Below are 7240 nucleotides of genomic sequence, written 5' to 3'. Positions count from 1 at the left end.
CTCTCATTGGTGGAGAGGAGGTAGAACAGAATGTTTCCTCTCTCATTGGTGGAGAGGAGTTAGAAACAGAATGTTTCCTCTCTCATTGGTGGAGAGGAGGTAGAACAGAATGTTTCCTCTCTCATTGGTGGAGAGGAGGTATAAACAGAATGTTTCCTCTCTCATTGGTGGAGAGGAGTTAGAAACATAATGTTTCCTCTCTCATTGGTGGAGAGGAGGTATAAACAGAATGTTTCCTCTCTCATTGGTGGAGAGGAGATAGAACAGAATGTTTCCTCTCTCATTGGTGGAGAGGAGGTAGAAACAGAATGTTTCCTCTCTCATTGGTGGAGTGGAGGTAGAAACAGAATCTTTCCTCTCTCATTGGTGGAGAGGAGGTATAAAACAGAATGTTTCCTCTCTCATTGGTGGAGAGGAGGTAGAACAGAATGTTTCCTCTCATTGGTGGAGAGGTAGAACAGAATGTTTCCTCTCTCTCATTGGTGGAAGAGGAGGTAGAACAGAATGTTTCCTCTCTCATTGGTGGAGAGGAGGTAGAAACAGAATGTTTCCTCTCTCATTTGTGGAGAGGAGGTAGAACAGAATGTTTCCTCTCTCATTGGTGGAGAGGAGGTAGTCACAGAATGTTTCCTCTCTCATTGGTGGAGAGGAGGTAGAACAGAATGTTTCCTCTCTCATTGGTGGAGAGGAGGTATAAACAGAATGTTTCCTCTCTCATTGGTGGAGAGGGAGGTAGAACAGAATGTTTCCTCTCTCATTGGTGGAGAGGAGGTATAAACAATGTTTCCTCTCTCATTGGTGGAGAGGAGGTAGAAACAGAATGTTTCCTCTCTCATTGGTGGAGAGGAGGTTAAACAGAATGTTTCCTCTCATTGGTGGAAGGTGTTATAGAACAGAATGTTTCCTCTCTCTCATTGGTGGAGAGGAGATAGAACAGAATGTTTCCTCTCTCATTGGTGGAGAGGAGGTAGTCTGAATGTTTCCTCTCTCATTGGTGGAAGGGAGGTATAAACAGAATGTTTCCTCTCTCATTGGTGGAAGGAGGTATAAACAGAATGTTTCCTCTCTCATTTGTGGAGAGGGAGGTAGAACAGAATGTTTCCTCTCTCATTGGTGGAGAGGAGGTAGAAACAGAATGTTTCCTCTCTCATTGGTGGAGAGGAGGTAGAACAGTATATATTAATCTCTCATTGGTGGAATTTTAGAAACAGAATGTTTCCTCTCTCATTGGTGGAGAGGAGGTAGAACAGAATGTTTCCTCTCATTGGTGGAGAGGAGGTATAAACAGAATGTTTCCTCTCTCAGTGGTGGAAGGAGGTAGAACAGAATCTGCCTCTCTCGTTCTGGAGAGGAGGTAGAAACAGAATGTTTCCTCTCTCATTAGTGGAGTTACAGTATATATTAATAGCTTTTTTAATTTTTTCTCTTTTCCCTCCATATCCATTGACATATTCCATATTCCTTCACTTTCTCTCTTCCTCTCCCTCTTCTCTCCTCCTCCCTCCATCAATCTTCTTCTCTCCTTCTCTCTTCCTCTCCCTCTTCTCTCCTCCTCCCTCCATCAATCTTCTTCTCTCCTTCTCTCCCTCTTCTCTTCTCCTCCCTCCATCAATCTTCCTCTCTCCTCCTCTCTTCCTCTCCTCTTCTCTCTCCTCCTCCCTCCATCAATCTTCTTCTCTCCTTCTCTCTTCCTCTCCTCTCTCTCCTCCTCCCTCCATCAATCTTCTTCTCTCCTTCTCTCTCCTCTTCTCTCCTCCTCCCTCCATCAATCTTATTCTCTCCTTCTCCTTCCACTCCCTCATCTCTCCTTCTCTCCTCCCTCCTCCTCCTCCCTCTTCATTCCTCCTCTCTCCTCCCTCCATCTCTTCATCTCTCCTCCTCCTCCATCCCCTCCACCTTCTTCCTCCTCCACCTTCTCTCCTCCTCCTCCCCTCCATCTTCTTCTCTCCACCTTCTCTCCTCCTCCATCTTCTCTCCTCCCTCTTCTTCTCTCCTCCTCCCTCCATCTTCTTCTCTCCACCTTCTCTCCTCTTCCATCCACCTTCTCTCCTCCCTCTTCTTCTCTCCTCCTCCTCTGTTTAAGGAAGCAACACTGCCACCTACTGTGCATCAACTTTTTTCTCCTTCCTCCTCTTAATCTACATCCACATATGTTTACTTCTTCTACTTCCTCCTCTTCCTCTATATCCACACATGTTTACTTATTCTTCACCTTCCTCCTCTTCCTCTACATCCACATATGTTTACTTCTTCTCCCTCATCTTCCTCTCCCTTCATCTATCCATCCTTCTCTACCTCATTCCTCCCTCATCTTGTCCTCTTCTTACCATGTCCTCCAGTTCTTTCTCTCTCTCATTCTCTTCCTCCTCCACTACCTGTAGAGGTGGTGTCTACTCCCCCAGAAACGTAATAGTATTTCCTTCTAAACAACACACACACACACACACACACACACACACACACACACACACACACACACACACACACACACACACACACACACCTCTGGACCTGGTAGAGACAGAGGGTGGATGGGGAAAACCCAGACAGAAGGTTGATCCCAGTGGTAGAGACAGAGGGTGGTGATGGGGGGTAACCCCATGACTCTGGACCAGAAGGTTGATCCCAGTGGTAGAGACAGAGGGTGGTGATGGGGGGTAACCCCATGACTCTGGACCAGAAGGTTAATCCCAGTGGTAGAGACAGAGGGTGGGGGATGGGGGGTAACCCCATGACTCTGGACCAGTAGGTTGATCCCATTGGTAGAGACAGAGGGTGGTGATGGGGGGTAACCCCATGACTCTGGACCAGAAGGTTGATCCCAGTGACTCTGTAATGTTATAACTCTATCCCAAACCTTAACCATTCATAATGAGGCCCTAAACATTCTGTTTAAACTCTGTCCCAAACCTTAACCATTCATACTGAGTCCCTAAACTTAATGTTATAACTCTATCCCAAACCTTAACCATTCATAATGAGGCCCTAAACTTATCGAAAGTCCTGTTAACTCTCTCACAAAAACACACATGTAAAAACGCTTGCACACACACCCCTCCAGCTCAATCTAGCCATCTCTGGTCACTGTCAGCATCTAGTTAATGAGAAGGGAACTAAAATCAATATACACCTTGGGAGGAATTCCTGATTACCTAGCCCTCCTGTCTGTCTGTCTGTCTGTCTGTCTGTCTGTCTGTCTGTCTGTCTGTCTGTCTGTCTGTCTGTCTGTCTGTCTGTCTGTCTGTCTGTCTGTCTGTCTGTCTGTCTGTCTGTCTGTCTGTCTGTCTGTCTGTCTGTCTGTCTGTCTGTCTGTCTGTCTGTCTGTCTGTCTGTCTGTCTGTCTGTCTGTCTGTCTGTCTGTCTGTCTGTGTCCTTTATCTTCCTCAGTGGGGAAGAGAGAGAGAGAAATGAAGAAGTACATTTAAAGATGAACGTCGTCCTGAATCATTTCTGCTGACTAATCTCTCCCTCCTCTCTCTCTCCTCTCCTCTCCCTCCACAGCAACAGTAAACTCTCAGAGTCACTGATGTCACCCAGCCCATCAGGGCTCAAAGGCCCCCGATTACCAAACATAAAGCAACTTCCACACATCCTCTCTCTTTCCCTCTGTTCTGAGTCTCTCCCCTCCCTCTGTTCTGACTCTCTCCCCTCTCTCTCTCTCTCTCTCTTTCCCTCTGTTCTGACTCTCTACCCTCCCTCTCTCTCTCTTTCCCTCCGTTCTGACTCTCTACCCTCCCTCTCTCTCTCTTTCCCTCTCTCTCTCCCCTCTTCTCCCTTTCCCTCTATTCTGACTCTCCCCTCTCTCTCTCTCTTTCCCTCTATTCTGACTCTCTACCCTCCCTCTCTCTCTCTTTCCCTCCGTTCTGACTCTCTACCCTCCCTCTCTCTCTTTCCCTCCGTTCTGACTCTCTCCCCTCCCTCTCTCTCTCTCTCTGTTCTGACTCTCTACCCTCCCTCTCTCTCTTTCCCTCCGTTCTGACTCTCTCCCCTCCCTCTCTCTCTCTCTCTGTTCTGACTCTCTCCCCTCCCTCTCTCTCTTTCCCTCTGTTCTGACTCTCTCCCCTCCCTCCCCTCCCTCTCTCTCTCACTCTTTCACTCTGTTCTGACTCTCTACCCTCCCTCTCTCTCTCTTGTCCTCTGTTCTGACTCTCTACCCTCCCTCTCTCTCTCTTGCCCTCTGTTCTGACTCTCTACCCTCCCTCTCTCTCTCTTGTCCTCTGTTCTGACTCTCTACTCTCCCTCTGTGATATCTACATTTTTTTTAAATAAAAATGTTCTGACATAAAGTGAACCGTTTTGCTTTGTAATCATGGGTTATTGTGTGTAGATTGATGAGGGGAAAAACCATTTAATCAATTTTAGAATAAGGCTGTAAACGTGACACAATGTGTAAGGGGTCTGAATACTTTCTGAATGTTTCTGCATATCAGTATATTAGAGAAGAGAAAATGTTCAGAGACATTAAAGAGAAGAGAGCTTTGTAAGAGGGAGAGAGGGAGAGAAGCGGAAAACAGGCTGAGAGAGCAGTGAGAAGAGAGAGAGCAAGAGAACAGAGAAGAGCAAGGGCTAAGTCTGAAGAGCAGAATGAAGAGAGCAGAGATTAGAGGAGAGAAGAGAGAGAGAACAGAGAGAGAAGAGAGCAGAGAAGAGAGAGCAGAGAAAGCAGAGGAGAGAGAGAGAGCAGAGAGAACAGAGAGAAGAGAGAGAGCAGAGAACAGAGAGAAGAGCAGGCAGAGAAAGCAGAGGAGAGAGAGAGAGCAGAGAGAAGAGAGAGCAGAGAACAGAGAGCAGAGAACAGAGAGAGCAGACTGAGCAGAGGGAGAGAAGGCAGAGGAGAGAGGCAGAGAGAAGAGAGCAGAGAAAGAGAGAGACAGCAGATAATGAGAGCAGAAGAAGAGAGAGAGCAGAGAGAGAGCAGGGAAAAGCAAGAGAGCAAATAGAGGGCAGAGGGAGAGAGAAGAGACCAGATAGGGAGAGCAGAGAGCAGAGTGAGCAGAGAGAGAGGGAACAGAGATAGAGCAAGCAGAGAGCAGGCTGAGAGAGCAGAGACAGAGAGAGCGAGCAGAGAGAGACAGAGAGGAGAGAGAGGGCAGAGGAAGAGCAGAGAGCAGAGAGTCAAGAGAGCAGAGGAGCAGAGGAAGGGAGAGAGACAGAAGAGCAGAGATAGCAGAGAGCAGATAGAGCAAAGGGAGAAGAGAGAAGAACAGAGAGAGAAGAGAGATAGCAGAAAGGGAGAGAGAGCAGGAACAGAGAGGAGCAGAGGGCAGAGAGCACAGAGAGAGCAGAGAGAGAAAGAGAGAGAGCATATAGCAGAGAGCAGAGGAGAGAGAGAGCAGAGAATAGATAGCAGGCTGAGAGAACAGAGAGTGCAGAGTGAGCAGAAAGAGAGCATAGAAGAGAGCAAGAGAGAGAGCAGAGAAAGAGCAGAGACAGAGAAAAAGAGTGATAGAACAGAGAGGGAGAGAGAGAGAGGGCAGAGAGCTGAGAGCAGAGAGACAGATCAGGGAGAGCAGAGGGAGAAGAGCATAGAGAGAGCAGAGATCAGAGGAGAGAGAGAGCAGAGAGCAGAGGAAAGCAGAGGAGAGAGCAGAGAGGGCAGAGAGAGAGCAGAGAGCAGAGCAGAGAGAGAGAGCAGAGGCAGAGAGCAGAGAGGGCAGAGAGAGAGAACAGAGAGGGCAGAGAGAGAGACAGAGAGCTGAGAGCAGAGAGACAGATCAGGGAGAGCAGAGAGCAGAGAGAGAGCGCAGAGAGAGAGCAGAGAGATCAGAGGAAGTGAGAGAGCAGAGAACATAGAGAAGAGAGAGCAGAGAGCAGGCTGAGAAAGCAAAGAGAGAGAACAGAGAGCAGACAGAGACAGAGCAGAGTGCAGAGAAAAGAGCAGAGAACAGAGAACAGAGAGAAAGAGCAGAGATATAGTGACCCTGCATCACAACACTCTGTTGCTATAGTGAACCTGCATCACAACTGTTGCTATAGTGACGCTGCATCACAACACTGTTGCTATAGTGATCCTGCATCACAACACTGTTGCTATAGTGACCCTGCATCACAACACTCTGTTGCTATAGTAACCATGCATCACAACACTCTGGTGTACTAATTGTACAATTTGTTTAATTCTATTCCACATATTTAATTGTTTTGTATTTCATTTCATATTTGTTTCATGTTTCAACCAGTCGCAGGTTAACATCAACCTGACAGAGGAAACGTAAAATCAATAAACAAACTGTTTTCACAAGTAACAAGCCTTTTCTTGTTTCAAGTGTGTTTTATTATGAAAAGTACAATATATCCTTGTATACTTGTACAACTATGGAGCGTATGTCCATATATAATTGTATGTAATTGTACAATGTGTTATTCAACATAAAATACATGTTATTGTAAGAGGTCCTGGGTCAAGGTCACAATTTTAGGAAGAAGAGTGTGTGTGTTTGTCCAGTGTGTGTGTGTGTTTTTGTCCAGTATGTGTGTGTGTGTTTGTGAGTCCAGTGTGTGTGTGTGTGTGTGTTCAGTGTGTGTGTCAAGTGTGTGTGTGTGTGTTCAGTGTGTGTGTGTGTGTGTGTGTGTCCAGTGTGTGTGTGTTCAGTGTGTGTGTGTCCAGTGTGTGTGTGTGTGTCTAGTGTGTGTGTGTGTGTTCAGTGTGTGTGTGTGTAGTGTGTGTGTGTGTGTCCAGTGTGTGTGTGTGTGTGTCGTTGCCCAGTGTGTGTGTGTGTGTGTTCAGTGTGTGTGTGTCCAGTGTGTGTGTGTGTGTGTGTTTGTGTCCAGTGTGTGTGTGTGTGTGTCTAGCGTGTGTGTGTGTTCAGTGTGTGTGTGTCTGTGTTTGTGTGCTTGTCCAGTGTGTGTGTGTGTGTGTGTGTGTGTCTAGCATGTGTGTCTTTGCCCAGTGTGTGTGTGTGTGTTCAGTGTGTGTGGGTCTGTGTTTGTGTTTGTCCAGTGTGTGTGTGTGTGTGTGTGTGTGTGTGTGTCTAGCATGTGTGTCTTTGCCCAGTGTGTGTGTGTGTGTGTTCAGTGTGTGTGGGTCTCTGTTTGTGTGTTTGTCCAGTGTGTGTGTGTGTCCAATTGTGTGTGTGTGTGTGTGTGTCTTTGCCCAGTGTGTGTGTGTTCAGTGTGTATGTGTTTGTCCAGTGTGTGTGTGTCTGTCCACTGTGTGTGTGTCTCTATCCAGTGTGTGTGTGCGTGTCTGTCCAGTGTGTGTGTCTGTCCAGTGTGTGTGTGTGTGTGTGTCTAGCGTGTG

The sequence above is a fragment of the Oncorhynchus masou genome, unplaced genomic scaffold (genome assembly GCF_036934945.1).
Source record: "Oncorhynchus masou masou isolate Uvic2021 unplaced genomic scaffold, UVic_Omas_1.1 unplaced_scaffold_5943, whole genome shotgun sequence".
NCBI lineage: Eukaryota > Metazoa > Chordata > Actinopteri > Salmoniformes > Salmonidae > Oncorhynchus > Oncorhynchus masou.
This window is presented reverse-complemented; position numbering follows the sequence as displayed.